Source organism: Chiloscyllium punctatum, chromosome 45, assembly GCF_047496795.1.
Source record: "Chiloscyllium punctatum isolate Juve2018m chromosome 45, sChiPun1.3, whole genome shotgun sequence".
Taxonomy (NCBI): domain Eukaryota; kingdom Metazoa; phylum Chordata; class Chondrichthyes; order Orectolobiformes; family Hemiscylliidae; genus Chiloscyllium; species Chiloscyllium punctatum.
Window position 1 is genome coordinate 30,869,015 of NC_092783.1, and position 15,230 is coordinate 30,884,244.

General features: G+C 50.7%; 9 non-coding genes across 9 annotated transcripts; all 9 read left to right on the forward strand.

Annotated features, from left to right (window-relative positions):
* The first annotated feature begins 456 nt into the window (after nucleotides 1-456).
* On the forward strand, nucleotides 457-530 carry trnat-agu (transfer RNA threonine (anticodon AGU)). The gene has a single exon. It is a non-coding gene; the product is annotated as a tRNA-Thr (tRNA).
* Nucleotides 531-2,113: 1,583 nt separating this feature from the next.
* On the forward strand, nucleotides 2,114-2,187 carry trnat-agu (transfer RNA threonine (anticodon AGU)). Its single transcript has one exon. It is a non-coding gene; the product is annotated as a tRNA-Thr (tRNA).
* A 1,583-nt stretch (nucleotides 2,188-3,770) lies between these two features.
* On the forward strand, nucleotides 3,771-3,844 carry trnat-agu (transfer RNA threonine (anticodon AGU)). Its single transcript has one exon. It is a non-coding gene; the product is annotated as a tRNA-Thr (tRNA).
* A 1,583-nt stretch (nucleotides 3,845-5,427) lies between these two features.
* On the forward strand, nucleotides 5,428-5,501 carry trnat-agu (transfer RNA threonine (anticodon AGU)). Its single transcript has one exon. It is a non-coding gene; the product is annotated as a tRNA-Thr (tRNA).
* A 1,583-nt stretch (nucleotides 5,502-7,084) lies between these two features.
* trnat-agu (transfer RNA threonine (anticodon AGU)) lies at nucleotides 7,085-7,158 on the forward strand. The gene has a single exon. It is a non-coding gene; the product is annotated as a tRNA-Thr (tRNA).
* Nucleotides 7,159-8,741: 1,583 nt separating this feature from the next.
* trnat-agu (transfer RNA threonine (anticodon AGU)) lies at nucleotides 8,742-8,815 on the forward strand. The gene has a single exon. It is a non-coding gene; the product is annotated as a tRNA-Thr (tRNA).
* A 1,583-nt stretch (nucleotides 8,816-10,398) lies between these two features.
* On the forward strand, nucleotides 10,399-10,472 carry trnat-agu (transfer RNA threonine (anticodon AGU)). The gene has a single exon. It is a non-coding gene; the product is annotated as a tRNA-Thr (tRNA).
* Nucleotides 10,473-12,055: 1,583 nt separating this feature from the next.
* On the forward strand, nucleotides 12,056-12,129 carry trnat-agu (transfer RNA threonine (anticodon AGU)). Its single transcript has one exon. It is a non-coding gene; the product is annotated as a tRNA-Thr (tRNA).
* Nucleotides 12,130-13,712: 1,583 nt separating this feature from the next.
* On the forward strand, nucleotides 13,713-13,786 carry trnat-agu (transfer RNA threonine (anticodon AGU)). Its single transcript has one exon. It is a non-coding gene; the product is annotated as a tRNA-Thr (tRNA).
* The last annotated feature ends 1,444 nt before the right edge of the window (nucleotides 13,787-15,230 follow it).

The following is a 15,230-nucleotide window of genomic DNA, read 5'->3' on the forward strand; positions in this document are numbered from 1 at the left end:
GGAGTGTAATAAAAGTGAAAGACAATGCCGACCGCGAGGCATGAGGCAGGAAGTGAGTGTAGAGCTGGTGGTACAAAGCTCAGAGTTGGTGCTAATGGGTCACCCTTTACTGCTCACTGTTTACACTGACTCACACACCACTCCTGGTCAGTTCATTTCAGTGACACTTTTCCCCTTGGTGTGAGGTTCCCTCTGGAGCATAATAACGCCCTTAATGGGCCCAGAGAGGATGACACATCCTCTTTATCCTGTCAGTTTAAAGAGGTGAAAACATCGAATTCAAGAGCAGGTTGTGTTTTTCCGTGCCGTTTGCGTGGAGAATGTTGAGTCGTGAACTCTCTCTTCTTTGCAATTCTCACTGAGCAAGATCGAGACGGAAAGCACGTTGACGAGCCCTTGTCTTCAAGTGGTGAATGAACTGTACCTGTGCACTCACCGCCCAACCGCGCGCGTTGTGGCGCCATGGCTTAGATGGTTAAAGCGCCTGTCTAGTAAACAGGAGATCCTGGGTTCGAATCCCAGTGGTGCCTGCTTGCTGTGCCGAAAGTGCGCACTTGCATCTTCTTACCAGAGTTGTGTTGCTGGTCAGACAGCTCAACTTTCTGTTGCAGCCTGTTATGGTTTGGCGATCCTGCATCTCGTTCCAGCAGTAGTGTCACTCTTCGTTCTACCTGGAATTTCGTGCCGCTGTTCCACACGCGCTCCTGCTTCTCATTCGCTTTTATTCTCCCACCTTCATTCCCAGTTTGGTGGGAATAACGACGTGAGGTGGAGACACTGCTGACTTACCAGGGAATGCTGTGGCAAACGCGCGCGCGCACACACTCCACGAGCTGATCATCACCCTCATTCTCTGCCGTCACCGTTCATTCATTTTACGCCAACGGAAAATAGATCCTCCTTCTCCTAGAGTTGGAGTGCAGTTGTCTTTTCTTTTTCTGCTGAAGGAGGAAAAGAGAAAACATTGCTGCTGAAGGTGGATATGGAGTGAAGGACAGTCACCAGCGTGTGTACAAGTCAGTTGGCAAGGTTTCCTGTCAGCGTCACAGGGCGGGATCCCTGTTTAGGAATCCGACTTTGCATCGTCCAGACCTGGATACAGCTCCCAGTCTGGTAATGAAGATTTATTTCTCTAATTGTGAATTATCCGATTGAAAACGAATTCCTAGTTACGCACAGAATACACCCGCTGATCCTGCCAGAGTCAGCCCAGTGATTGTTTGCATTCATCTAGAAGGGCAAAGGCAGCAGATACACCGGTAAACTAGCTCCGCGAATCCCCCTCCTATCATCCCAGCTTTCTGAGTTGTAAAGATCTCGTTGTAGCTTCGCTAGCGCTGGATCAAAGTCCTGGAACCCCTTCCCTAGCAGCCTCATGGCTGGAGCTCCGTGCTGAGGAGTTCAAGGGTTCAGGAAAGTAACTCATCCCCCTGATCTGTCGGGTAATCAGGGATGGGCAGTAAATCCTACCCTGGATGAGTGGCGCTGGAAGAGCACAACAGTTCAGGCAGGCATCCAAGGAGCAGCGAAATCGACGTTTCGGGCAAAAGCCTACCCCATCGAGTGACGCCGATCTCCCAGGAATCCGTTTCAAAAAGGGGCAGGTCCTAAACGGACACCTGCTATCGGTCGGAAATAGGTTGAGAACGGCAGCGAGGGAGTGTAATAAAAGTGAAAGACAATGCCGACCGCGAGGCATGAGGCAGGAAGTGAGTGTAGAGCTGGTGGTACAAAGCTCAGAGTTGGTGCTAATGGGTCACCCTTTACTGCTCACTGTTTACACTGACTCACACACCACTCCTGGTCAGTTCATTTCAGTGACACTTTTCCCCTTGGTGTGAGGTTCCCTCTGGAGCGTAATAACGCCCTTAATGGGCCCAGAGAGGATGACACATCCTCTTTATCCTGTCAGTTTAAAGAGGTGAAAACATCGAATTCAAGAGCAGGTTGTGTTTTTCCGTGCCGTTTGCGTGGAGAATGTTGAGTCGTGAACTCTCTCTTCTTTGCAATTCTCACTGAGCAAGATCGAGACGGAAAGCACGTTGATGAGCCCTTGTCTACAAGTGGTGAATGAACTGTACCTGTGCACTCAGCGCCCAACCGCGCGCGTTGTGGCGCAATGGCTTAGATGGTTAAAGCGCCTGTCAAGTAAACAGGAGATCCTGGGTTCGAATCCCAGTGGTGCCTGCTTGCTGTGCCAACAGTGCGCACTTGCATCTTCTTACCACAGTTGTGTTGCTGGTCAGACAGCTCAACGTTCTGTTGCAGCCTGTTATGATTTGGCGATCCTGCATCTCGTTCCAGCAGTAGTGTCACTCTTCGTTCTACCTGGAATTTCGTGCCGCTGTTCCACACGCGCTCCTGCTTCTCATTCGCTTTTATTCTCCCACCTTCATTCCCAGTTTGGTGGGAATAACGACGTGAGGTGGAGACACTGCTGACTTACCAGGGAATGCTGTGGCAAACGCGCGCGCGCACACACTCCACGAGCTGATCATCACCCTCATTCTCTGCCGTCACCGTTCATTCATTTTACGCCAACGGAAAATAAATCCTCCTTCTCCTAGAGTTGGAGTGCAGTTGTCTTTTCTTTTTCTGCTGAAGGAGGAAAAGAGAAAACATTGCTGCTGAAGGTGGATATGGAGTGAAGGACAGTCACCAGCGTGTGTACAAGTCAGTTGGCAAGGTTTCCTGTCAGCGTCACAGGGCGGGATCCCTGTTTAGGAATCCGACTTTGCATCGTCCAGACCTGGATACAGCTCCCAGTCTGGTAATGAAGATTTATTTCTCTAATTGTGAATTATCCGATTGAAAACGAATTCCTAGTTACGCACAGAATACACCCGCTGATCCTGCCAGAGTCAGCCCAGTGATTGTTTGCATTCATCTAGAAGGGCAAAGGCAGCAGATACACCGGTAAACTAGCTCCGCGAATCCCCCTCCTATCATCCCAGCTTTCTGAGTTGTAAAGATCTCGTTGTAGCTTCGCTAGCGCTGGATCAAAGTCCTGGAACCCCTTCCCTAGCAGCCTCATGGCTGGAGCTCCGTGCTGAGGAGTTCAAGGGTTCAGGAAAGTAACTCATCCCCCTGATCTGTCGGGTAATCAGGGATGGGCAGTAAATCCTACCCTGGATGAGTGGCGCTGGAAGAGCACAACAGTTCAGGCAGGCATCCAAGGAGCAGCGAAATCGACGTTTTGGGCAAAAGCCTACCCCATCGAGTGACGCCGATCTCCCAGGAATCCGTTTCAAAAAGGGGCAGGTCCGAAACGGACACCTGCTATCGGTCGGAAATAGGTTGAGAACGGCAGCGAGGGAGTGTAATAAAAGTGAAAGACAATGCCGACCGCGAGGCATGAGGCAGGAAGTGAGTGTAGAGCTGGTGGTACAAAGCTCAGAGTTGGTGCTAATGGGTCACCCTTTACTGCTCACTGTTTACACTGACTCACACACCACTCCTGGTCAGTTCATTTCAGTGACACTTTTCCCCTTGGTGTGAGGTTCCCTCTGGAGCGTAATAACGCCCTTAATGGGCCCAGAGAGGATGACACATCCTCTTTATCCTGTCAGTTTAAAGAGGTGAAAACATCGAATTCAAGAGCAGGTTGTGTTTTTCCGTGCCGTTTGCGTGGAGAATGTTGAGTCGTGAACTCTCTCTTCTTTGCAATTCTCACTGAGCAAGATCGAGACGGAAAGCACGTTGACGAGCCCTTGTCTTCAAGTGGTGAATGAACTGTACCTGTGCACTCACCGCCCAACCGCGCGCGTTGTGGCGCCATGGCTTAGATGGTTAAAGCGCCTGTCTAGTAAACAGGAGATCCTGGGTTCGAATCCCAGTGGTGCCTGCTTGCTGTGCCGAAAGTGCGCACTTGCATCTTCTTACCAGAGTTGTGTTGCTGGTCAGACAGCTCAACTTTCTGTTGCAGCCTGTTATGGTTTGGCGATCCTGCATCTCGTTCCAGCAGTAGTGTCACTCTTCGTTCTACCTGGAATTTCGTGCCGCTGTTCCACACGCGCTCCTGCTTCTCATTCGCTTTTATTCTCCCACCTTCATTCCCAGTTTGGTGGGAATAACGACGTGAGGTGGAGACACTGCTGACTTACCAGGGAATGCTGTGGCAAACGCGCGCGCGCACACACTCCACGAGCTGATCATCACCCTCATTCTCTGCCGTCACCGTTCATTCATTTTACGCCAACGGAAAATAAATCCTCCTTCTCCTAGAGTTGGAGTGCAGTTGTCTTTTCTTTTTCTGCTGAAGGAGGAAAAGAGAAAACATTGCTGCTGAAGGTGGATATGGAGTGAAGGACAGTCACCAGCGTGTGTACAAGTCAGTTGGCAAGGTTTCCTGTCAGCGTCACAGGGCGGGATCCCTGTTTAGGAATCCGACTTTGCATCGTCCAGACCTGGATACAGCTCCCAGTCTGGTAATGAAGATTTATTTCTCTAATTGTGAATTATCCGATTGAAAACGAATTCCTAGTTACGCACAGAATACACCCGCTGATCCTGCCAGAGTCAGCCCAGTGATTGTTTGCATTCATCTAGAAGGGCAAAGGCAGCAGATACACCGGTAAACTAGCTCCGCGAATCCCCCTCCTATCATCCCAGCTTTCTGAGTTGTAAAGATCTCGTTGTAGCTTCGCTAGCGCTGGATCAAAGTCCTGGAACCCCTTCCCTAGCAGCCTCATGGCTGGAGCTCCGTGCTGAGGAGTTCAAGGGTTCAGGAAAGTAACTCATCCCCCTGATCTGTCGGGTAATCAGGGATGGGCAGTAAATCCTACCCTGGATGAGTGGCGCTGGAAGAGCACAACAGTTCAGGCAGGCATCCAAGGAGCAGCGAAATCGACGTTTCGGGCAAAAGCCTACCCCATCGAGTGACGCCGATCTCCCAGGAATCCGTTTCAAAAAGGGGCAGGTCCTAAACGGACACCTGCTATCGGTCGGAAATAGGTTGAGAACGGCAGCGAGGGAGTGTAATAAAAGTGAAAGACAATGCCGACCGCGAGGCATGAGGCAGGAAGTGAGTGTAGAGCTGGTGGTACAAAGCTCAGAGTTGGTGCTAATGGGTCACCCTTTACTGCTCACTGTTTACACTGACTCACACACCACTCCTGGTCAGTTCATTTCAGTGACACTTTTCCCCTTGGTGTGAGGTTCCCTCTGGAGCGTAATAACGCCCTTAATGGGCCCAGAGAGGATGACACATCCTCTTTATCCTGTCAGTTTAAAGAGGTGAAAACATCGAATTCAAGAGCAGGTTGTGTTTTTCCGTGCCGTTTGCGTGGAGAATGTTGAGTCGTGAACTCTCTCTTCTTTGCAATTCTCACTGAGTAAGATCGAGACGGAAAGCACGTTGACGAGCCCTTGTCTTCAAGTGGTGAATAAACTGTACCTGTGCACTCAGCGCCCAGCCGCGCGCCCTGTGGCGCCATGGCTTAGATGGTTAAAGCGTCTGTCTAGTAAACAGGAGATTCTGGGTTCGAATCCCAGTGGTGCCTGCTTGCTGTGCCGACAGTGCGCACTTGCATCTTCTTACCACAGTTGTGTTGCTGGTCAGACAGCTCAACGTTCTGTTGCAGCCTGTTATGATTTGGCGATCCTGCATCTCGTTCCAGCAGTCGTGTCACTCTTCGTTCTACCTGCAATTTCGTGCCGCTGTTCCACACGCGCTCCTGCTTCTCATTCGCTTTTATTCTCCCACCGTCATTCCCAGTTTGGTGGGAATAACGACGTGAGGTGGAGACACTGCTGACTTACCAGGGAATGCTGTGGCAAACGCGCGCGCGCACACACTCCACGAGCTGATCATCACCCTCATTCTCTGCCGTCACCGTTCATTCATTTTACGCCAACGGAAAATAGATCCTCCTTCTCCTAGAGTTGGAGTGCAGTTGTCTTTTCTTTTTCTGCTGAAGGAGGAAAAGAGAAAACATTGCTGCTGAAGGTGGATATGGAGTGAAGGACAGTCACCAGCGTGTGTACAAGTCAGTTGGCAAGGTTTCCTGTCAGCGTCACAGGGCGGGATCCCTGTTTAGGAATCCGACTTTGCATCGTCCAGACCTGGATACAGCTCCCAGTCTGGTAATGAAGATTTATTTCTCTAATTGTGAATTATCCGATTGAAAACGAATTCCTAGTTACGCACAGAATACACCCGCTGATCCTGCCAGAGTCAGCCCAGTGATTGTTTGCATTCATCTAGAAGGGCAAAGGCAGCAGATACACCGGTAAACTAGCTCCGCGAATCCCCCTCCTATCATCTCAGCTTTCTGAGTTGTAAAGATCTCGTTGTAGCTTCGCTAGCGCTGGATCAAAGTCCTGGAACCCCTTCCCTAGCAGCCTCATGGCTGGAGCTCCGTGCTGAGGAGTTCAAGGGTTCAGGAAAGTAACTCATCCCCCTGATCTGTCGGGTAATCAGGGATGGGCAGTAAATCCTACCCTGGATGAGTGGCGCTGGAAGAGCACAACAGTTCAGGCAGGCATCCAAGGAGCAGCGAAATCGACGTTTCGGGCAAAAGCCTACCCCATCGAGTGACGCCGATCTCCCAGGAATCCGTTTCAAAAAGGGGCAGGTCCGAAACGGACACCTGCTATCGGTCGGAAATAGGTTGAGAACGGCAGCGAGGGAGTGTAATAAAAGTGAAAGACAATGCCGACCGCGAGGCATGAGGCAGGAAGTGAGTGTAGAGCTGGTGGTACAAAGCTCAGAGTTGGTGCTAATGGGTCACCCTTTACTGCTCACTGTTTACACTGACTCACACACCACTCCTGGTCAGTTCATTTCAGTGACACTTTTCCCCTTGGTGTGAGGTTCCCTCTGGAGCGTAATAACGCCCTTAATGGGCCCAGAGAGGATGACACATCCTCTTTATCCTGTCAGTTTAAAGAGGTGAAAACATCGAATTCAAGAGCAGGTTGTGTTTTTCCGTGCCGTTTGCGTGGAGAATGTTGAGTCGTGAACTCTCTCTTCTTTGCAATTCTCACTGAGCAAGATCGAGACGGAAAGCACGTTGACGAGCCCTTGTCTTCAAGTGGTGAATGAACTGTACCTGTGCACTCACCGCCCAACCGCGCGCGTTGTGGCGCCATGGCTTAGATGGTTAAAGCGCCTGTCTAGTAAACAGGAGATCCTGGGTTCGAATCCCAGTGGTGCCTGCTTGCTGTGCCAACAGTGCGCACTTGCATCTTCTTACCACAGTTGTGTTGCTGGTCAGACAGCTCAACGTTCTGTTGCAGCCTGTTATGATTTGGCGATCCTGCATCTCGTTCCAGCAGTCGTGTCACTCTTCGTTCTACCTGCAATTTCGTGCCGCTGTTCCACACGCGCTCCTGCTTCTCATTCGCTTTTATTCTCCCACCTTCATTCCCAGTTTGGTGGGAATAACGACGTGAGGTGGAGACACTGCTGACTTACCAGGGAATGCTGTGGCAAACGCGCGCGCGCACACACTCCACGAGCTGATCATCACCCTCATTCTCTGCCGTCACCGTTCATTCATTTTACGCCAACGGAAAATAGATCCTCCTTCTCCTAGAGTTGGAGTGCAGTTGTCTTTTCTTTTTCTGCTGAAGGAGGAAAAGAGAAAACATTGCTGCTGAAGGTGGATATGGAGTGAAGGACAGTCACCAGCGTGTGTACAAGTCAGTTGGCAAGGTTTCCTGTCAGCGTCACAGGGCGGGATCCCTGTTTAGGAATCCGACTTTGCATCGTCCAGACCTGGATACAGCTCCCAGTCTGGTAATGAAGATTTATTTCTCTAATTGTGAATTATCCGATTGAAAACGAATTCCTAGTTACGCACAGAATACACCCGCTGATCCTGCCAGAGTCAGCCCAGTGATTGTTTGCATTCATCTAGAAGGGCAAAGGCAGCAGATACACCGGTAAACTAGCTCCGCGAATCCCCCTCCTATCATCCCAGCTTTCTGAGTTGTAAAGATCTCGTTGTAGCTTCGCTAGCGCTGGATCAAAGTCCTGGAACCCCTTCCCTAGCAGCCTCATGGCTGGAGCTCCGTGCTGAGGAGTTCAAGGGTTCAGGAAAGTAACTCATCCCCCTGATCTGTCGGGTAATCAGGGATGGGCAGTAAATCCTACCCTGGATGAGTGGCGCTGGAAGAGCACAACAGTTCAGGCAGGCATCCAAGGAGCAGCGAAATCGACGTTTCGGGCAAAAGCCTACCCCATCGAGTGACGCCGATCTCCCAGGAATCCGTTTCAAAAAGGGGCAGGTCCTAAACGGACACCTGCTATCGGTCGGAAATAGGTTGAGAACGGCAGCGAGGGAGTGTAATAAAAGTGAAAGACAATGCCGACCGCGAGGCATGAGGCAGGAAGTGAGTGTAGAGCTGGTGGTACAAAGCTCAGAGTTGGTGCTAATGGGTCACCCTTTACTGCTCACTGTTTACACTGACTCACACACCACTCCTGGTCAGTTCATTTCAGTGACACTTTTCCCCTTGGTGTGAGGTTCCCTCTGGAGCGTAATAACGCCCTTAATGGGCCCAGAGAGGATGACACATCCTCTTTATCCTGTCAGTTTAAAGAGGTGAAAACATCGAATTCAAGAGCAGGTTGTGTTTTTCCGTGCCGTTTGCGTGGAGAATGTTGAGTCGTGAACTCTCTCTTCTTTGCAATTCTCACTGAGCAAGATCGAGACGGAAAGCACGTTGACGAGCCCTTGTCTACAAGTGGTGAATGAACTGTACCTGTGCACTCAGCGCCCAACCGCGCGCGTTGTGGCGCAATGGCTTAGATGGTTAAAGCGCCTGTCAAGTAAACAGGAGATCCTGGGTTCGAATCCCAGTGGTGCCTGCTTGCTGTGCCAACAGTGCGCACTTGCGTCTTCTTACCACAGTTGTGTTGCTGGTCAGACAGCTCAACGTTCTGTTGCAGCCTGTTATGATTTGGCGATCCTGCATCTCGTTCCAGCAGTAGTGTCACTCTTCGTTCTACCTGGAATTTCGTGCCGCTGTTCCACACGCGCTCCTGCTTCTCATTCGCTTTTATTCTCCCACCTTCATTCCCAGTTTGGTGGGAATAACGACGTGAGGTGGAGACACTGCTGACTTACCAGGGAATGCTGTGGCAAACGCGCGCGCGCACACACTCCACGAGCTGATCATCACCCTCATTCTCTGCCGTCACCGTTCATTCATTTTACGCCAACGGAAAATAAATCCTCCTTCTCCTAGAGTTGGAGTGCAGTTGTCTTTTCTTTTTCTGCTGAAGGAGGAAAAGAGAAAACATTGCTGCTGAAGGTGGATATGGAGTGAAGGACAGTCACCAGCGTGTGTACAAGTCAGTTGGCAAGGTTTCCTGTCAGCGTCACAGGGCGGGATCCCTGTTTAGGAATCCGACTTTGCATCGTCCAGACCTGGATACAGCTCCCAGTCTGGTAATGAAGATTTATTTCTCTAATTGTGAATTATCCGATTGAAAACGAATTCCTAGTTACGCACAGAATACACCCGCTGATCCTGCCAGAGTCAGCCCAGTGATTGTTTGCATTCATCTAGAAGGGCAAAGGCAGCAGATACACCGGTAAACTAGCTCCGCGAATCCCCCTCCTATCATCCCAGCTTTCTGAGTTGTAAAGATCTCGTTGTAGCTTCGCTAGCGCTGGATCAAAGTCCTGGAACCCCTTCCCTAGCAGCCTCATGGCTGGAGCTCCGTGCTGAGGAGTTCAAGGGTTCAGGAAAGTAACTCATCCCCCTGATCTGTCGGGTAATCAGGGATGGGCAGTAAATCCTACCCTGGATGAGTGGCGCTGGAAGAGCACAACAGTTCAGGCAGGCATCCAAGGAGCAGCGAAATCGACGTTTCGGGCAAAAGCCTACCCCATCGAGTGACGCCGATCTCCCAGGAATCCGTTTCAAAAAGGGGCAGGTCCTAAACGGACACCTGCTATCGGTCGGAAATAGGTTGAGAACGGCAGCGAGGGAGTGTAATAAAAGTGAAAGACAATGCCGACCGCGAGGCATGAGGCAGGAAGTGAGTGTAGAGCTGGTGGTACAAAGCTCAGAGTTGGTGCTAATGGGTCACCCTTTACTGCTCACTGTTTACACTGACTCACACACCACTCCTGGTCAGTTCATTTCAGTGACACTTTTCCCCTTGGTGTGAGGTTCCCTCTGGAGCGGAATAACGCCCTTAATGGGCCCAGAGAGGATGACACATCCTCTTTATCCTGTCAGTTTAAAGAGGTGAAAACATCGAATTCAAGAGCAGGTTGTGTTTTTCCGTGCCGTTTGCGTGGAGAATGTTGAGTCGTGAACTCTCTCTTCTTTGCAATTCTCACTGAGCAAGATCGAGACGGAAAGCACGTTGACGAGCCCTTGTCTTCAAGTGGTGAATGAACTGTACCTGTGCACTCAGCGCCCAACCGCGCGCGTTGTGGCGCCATGGCTTAGATGGTTAAAGCGCCTGTCAAGTAAACAGGAGATCCTGGGTTCGAATCCCAGTGGTGCCTGCTTGCTGTGCCAACAGTGCGCACTTGCATCTTCTTACCACAGTTGTGTTGCTGGTCAGACAGCTCAACGTTCTGTTGCAGCCTGTTATGATTTGGCGATCCTGCATCTCGTTCCAGCAGTAGTGTCACTCTTCGTTCTACCTGCAATTTCGTGCCGCTGTTCCACACGCGCTCCTGCTTCTCATTCGCTTTTATTCTCCCACCTTCATTCCCAGTTTGGTGGGAATAACGACGTGAGGTGGAGACACTGCTGACTTACCAGGGAATGCTGTGGCAAACGCGCGCGCGCACACACTCCACGAGCTGATCATCACCCTCATTCTCTGCCGTCACCGTTCATTCATTTTACGCCAACGGAAAATAAATCCTCCTTCTCCTAGAGTTGGAGTGCAGTTGTCTTTTCTTTTTCTGCTGAAGGAGGAAAAGAGAAAACATTGCTGCTGAAGGTGGATATGGAGTGAAGGACAGTCACCAGCGTGTGTACAAGTCAGTTGGCAAGGTTTCCTGTCAGCGTCACAGGGCGGGATCCCTGTTTAGGAATCCGACTTTGCATCGTCCAGACCTGGATACAGCTCCCAGTCTGGTAATGAAGATTTATTTCTCTAATTGTGAATTATCCGATTGAAAACGAATTCCTAGTTACGCACAGAATACACCCGCTGATCCTGCCAGAGTCAGCCCAGTGATTGTTTGCATTCATCTAGAAGGGCAAAGGCAGCAGATACACCGGTAAACTAGCTCCGCGAATCCCCCTCCTATCATCCCAGCTTTCTGAGTTGTAAAGATCTCGTTGTAGCTTCGCTAGCGCTGGATCAAAGTCCTGGAACCCCTTCCCTAGCAGCCTCATGGCTGGAGCTCCGTGCTGAGGAGTTCAAGGGTTCAGGAAAGTAACTCATCCCCCTGATCTGTCGGGTAATCAGGGATGGGCAGTAAATCCTACCCTGGATGAGTGGCGCTGGAAGAGCACAACAGTTCAGGCAGGCATCCAAGGAGCAGCGAAATCGACGTTTCGGGCAAAAGCCTACCCCATCGAGTGACGCCGATCTCCCAGGAATCCGTTTCAAAAAGGGGCAGGTCCTAAACGGACACCTGCTATCGGTCGGAAATAGGTTGAGAACGGCAGCGAGGGAGTGTAATAAAAGTGAAAGACAATGCCGACCGCGAGGCATGAGGCAGGAAGTGAGTGTAGAGCTGGTGGTACAAAGCTCAGAGTTGGTGCTAATGGGTCACCCTTTACTGCTCACTGTTTACACTGACTCACACACCACTCCTGGTCAGTTCATTTCAGTGACACTTTTCCCCTTGGTGTGAGGTTCCCTCTGGAGCGTAATAACGCCCTTAATGGGCCCAGAGAGGATGACACATCCTCTTTATCCTGTCAGTTTAAAGAGGTGAAAACATCGAATTCAAGAGCAGGTTGTGTTTTTCCGTGCCGTTTGCGTGGAGAATGTTGAGTCGTGAACTCTCTCTTCTTTGCAATTCTCACTGAGTAAGATCGAGACGGAAAGCACGTTGACGAGCCCTTGTCTTCAAGTGGTGAATAAACTGTACCTGTGCACTCAGCGCCCCGGCCCGCGCCCTGTGGCGCCATGGCTTAGATGGTTAAAGCGTCTGTCTAGTAAACAGGAGATCCTGGGTTCGAATCCCAGTGGTGCCTGCTTGCTGTGCCGACAGTGCGCACTTGCATCTTCTTACCACAGTTGTGTTGCTGGTCAGACAGCTCAACGTTCTGTTGCAGCCTGTTATGATTTGGCGATCCTGCATCTCGTTCCAGCAGTCGTGTCACTCTTCGTTCTACCTGCAATTTCGTGCCGCTGTTCCACACGCGCTCCTGCTTCTCATTCGCTTTTATTCTCCCACCTTCATTCCCAGTTTGGTGGGAATAACGACGTGAGGTGGAGACACTGCTGACTTACCAGGGAATGCTGTGGCAAACGCGCGCGCGCACACACTCCACGAGCTGATCATCACCCTCATTCTCTGCCGTCACCGTTCATTCATTTTACGCCAACGGAAAATAGATCCTCCTTCTCCTAGAGTTGGAGTGCAGTTGTCTTTTCTTTTTCTGCTGAAGGAGGAAAAGAGAAAACATTGCTGCTGAAGGTGGATATGGAGTGAAGGACAGTCACCAGCGTGTGTACAAGTCAGTTGGCAAGGTTTCCTGTCAGCGTCACAGGGCGGGATCCCTGTTTAGGAATCCGACTTTGCATCGTCCAGACCTGGATACAGCTCCCAGTCTGGTAATGAAGATTTATTTCTCTAATTGTGAATTATCCGATTGAAAACGAATTCCTAGTTACGCACAGAATACACCCGCTGATCCTGCCAGAGTCAGCCCAGTGATTGTTTGCATTCATCTAGAAGGGCAAAGGCAGCAGATACACCGGTAAACTAGCTCCGCGAATCCCCCTCCTATCATCTCAGCTTTCTGAGTTGTAAAGATCTCGTTGTAGCTTCGCTAGCGCTGGATCAAAGTCCTGGAACCCCTTCCCTAGCAGCCTCATGGCTGGAGCTCCGTGCTGAGGAGTTCAAGGGTTCAGGAAAGTAACTCATCCCCCTGATCTGTCGGGTAATCAGGGATGGGCAGTAAATCCTACCCTGGATGAGTGGCGCTGGAAGAGCACAACAGTTCAGGCAGGCATCCAAGGAGCAGCGAAATCGACGTTTCGGGCAAAAGCCTACCCCATCGAGTGACGCCGATCTCCCAGGAATCCGTTTCAAAAAGGGGCAGGTCCGAAACGGACACCTGCTATCGGTCGGAAATAGGTTGAGAACGGCAGCGAGGGAGTGTAATAAAAGTGAAAGACAATGCCGACCGCGAGGCATGAGGCAGGAAGTGAGTGTAGAGCTGGTGGTACAAAGCTCAGAGTTGGTGCTAATGGGTCACCCTTTACTGCTCACTGTTTACACTGACTCACACACCACTCCTGGTCAGTTCATTTCAGTGACACTTTTCCCCTTGGTGTGAGGTTCCCTCTGGAGCGTAATAACGCCCTTAATGGGCCCAGAGAGGATGACACATCCTCTTTATCCTGTCAGTTTAAAGAGGTGAAAACATCGAATTCAAGAGCAGGTTGTGTTTTTCCGTGCCGTTTGCGTGGAGAATGTTGAGTCGTGAACTCTCTCTTCTTTGCAATTCTCACTGAGTAAGATCGAGACGGAAAGCACGTTGACGAGCCCTTGTCTTCAAGTGGTGAATAAACTGTACCTGTGCACTCAGCGCCCAGCCGCGCGCGCTGTGGCGCCATGGCTTAGATGGTTAAAGCGTCTGTCTAGTAAACAGGAGATCCTGGGTTCGAATCCCAGTGGTGCCTGCTTGCTGTGCCAACAGTGCGCACTTGCATCTTCTTACCACAGTTGTGTTGCTGGTCAGACAGCTCAACGTTCTGTTGCAGCCTGTTATGATTTGGCGATCCTGCATCTCGTTCCAGCAGTAGTGTCACTCTTCGTTCTACCTGCAATTTCGTGCCGCTGTTCCACACGCGCTCCTGCTTCTCATTCGCTTTTATTCTCCCACCTTCATTCCCAGTTTGGTGGGAATAACGACGTGAGGTGGAGACACTGCTGACTTACCAGGGAATGCTGTGGCAAACGCGCGCGCGCACACACTCCACGAGCTGATCATCACCCTCATTCTCTGCCGTCACCGTTCATTCATTTTACGCCAACGGAAAATAAATCCTCCTTCTCCTAGAGTTGGAGTGCAGTTGTCTTTTCTTTTTCTGCTGAAGGAGGAAAAGAGAAAACATTGCTGCTGAAGGTGGATATGGAGTGAAGGACAGTCACCAGCGTGTGTACAAGTCAGTTGGCAAGGTTTCCTGTCAGCGTCACAGGGCGGGATCCCTGTTTAGGAATCCGACTTTGCATCGTCCAGACCTGGATACAGCTCCCAGTCTGGTAATGAAGATTTATTTCTCTAATTGTGAATTATCCGATTGAAAACGAATTCCTAGTTACGCACAGAATACACCCGCTGATCCTGCCAGAGTCAGCCCAGTGATTGTTTGCATTCATCTAGAAGGGCAAAGGCAGCAGATACACCGGTAAACTAGCTCCGCGAATCCCCCTCCTATCATCCCAGCTTTCTGAGTTGTAAAGATCTCGTTGTAGCTTCGCTAGCGTTGGATCAAAGTCCTGGAACCCCTTCCCTAGCAGCCTCATGGCTGGAGCTCCGTGCTGAGGAGTTCAAGGGTTCAGGAAAGTAACTCATCCCCCTGATCTGTCGGGTAATCAGGGATGGGCAGTAAATCCTACCCTGGATGAGTGGCGCTGGAAGAGCACAACAGTTCAGGCAGGCATCCAAGGAGCAGCGAAATCGACGTTTCGGGCAAAAGCCTACCCCATCGAGTGACGCCGATCTCCCAGGAATCCGTTTCAAAAAGGGGCAGGTCCTAAACGGACACCTGCTATCGGTCGGAAATAGGTTGAGAACGGCAGCGAGGGAGTGTAATAAAAGTGAAAGACAATGCCGACCGCGAGGCATGAGGCAGGAAGTGAGTGTAGAGCTGGTGGTACAAAGCTCAGAGTTGGTGCTAATGGGTCACCCTTTACTGCTCACTGTTTACACTGACTCACACACCACTCCTGGTCAGTTCATTTCAGTGACACTTTTCCCCTTGGTGTGAGGTTCCCTCTGGAGCGTAATAACGCCCTTAATGGGCCCAGAGAGGATGACACATCCTCTTTATCCTGTCAGTTTAAAGAGGTGAAAACATCGAATTCAAGAGCAGGTTGTGTTTTTCCGTGCCGTTTGCGTGG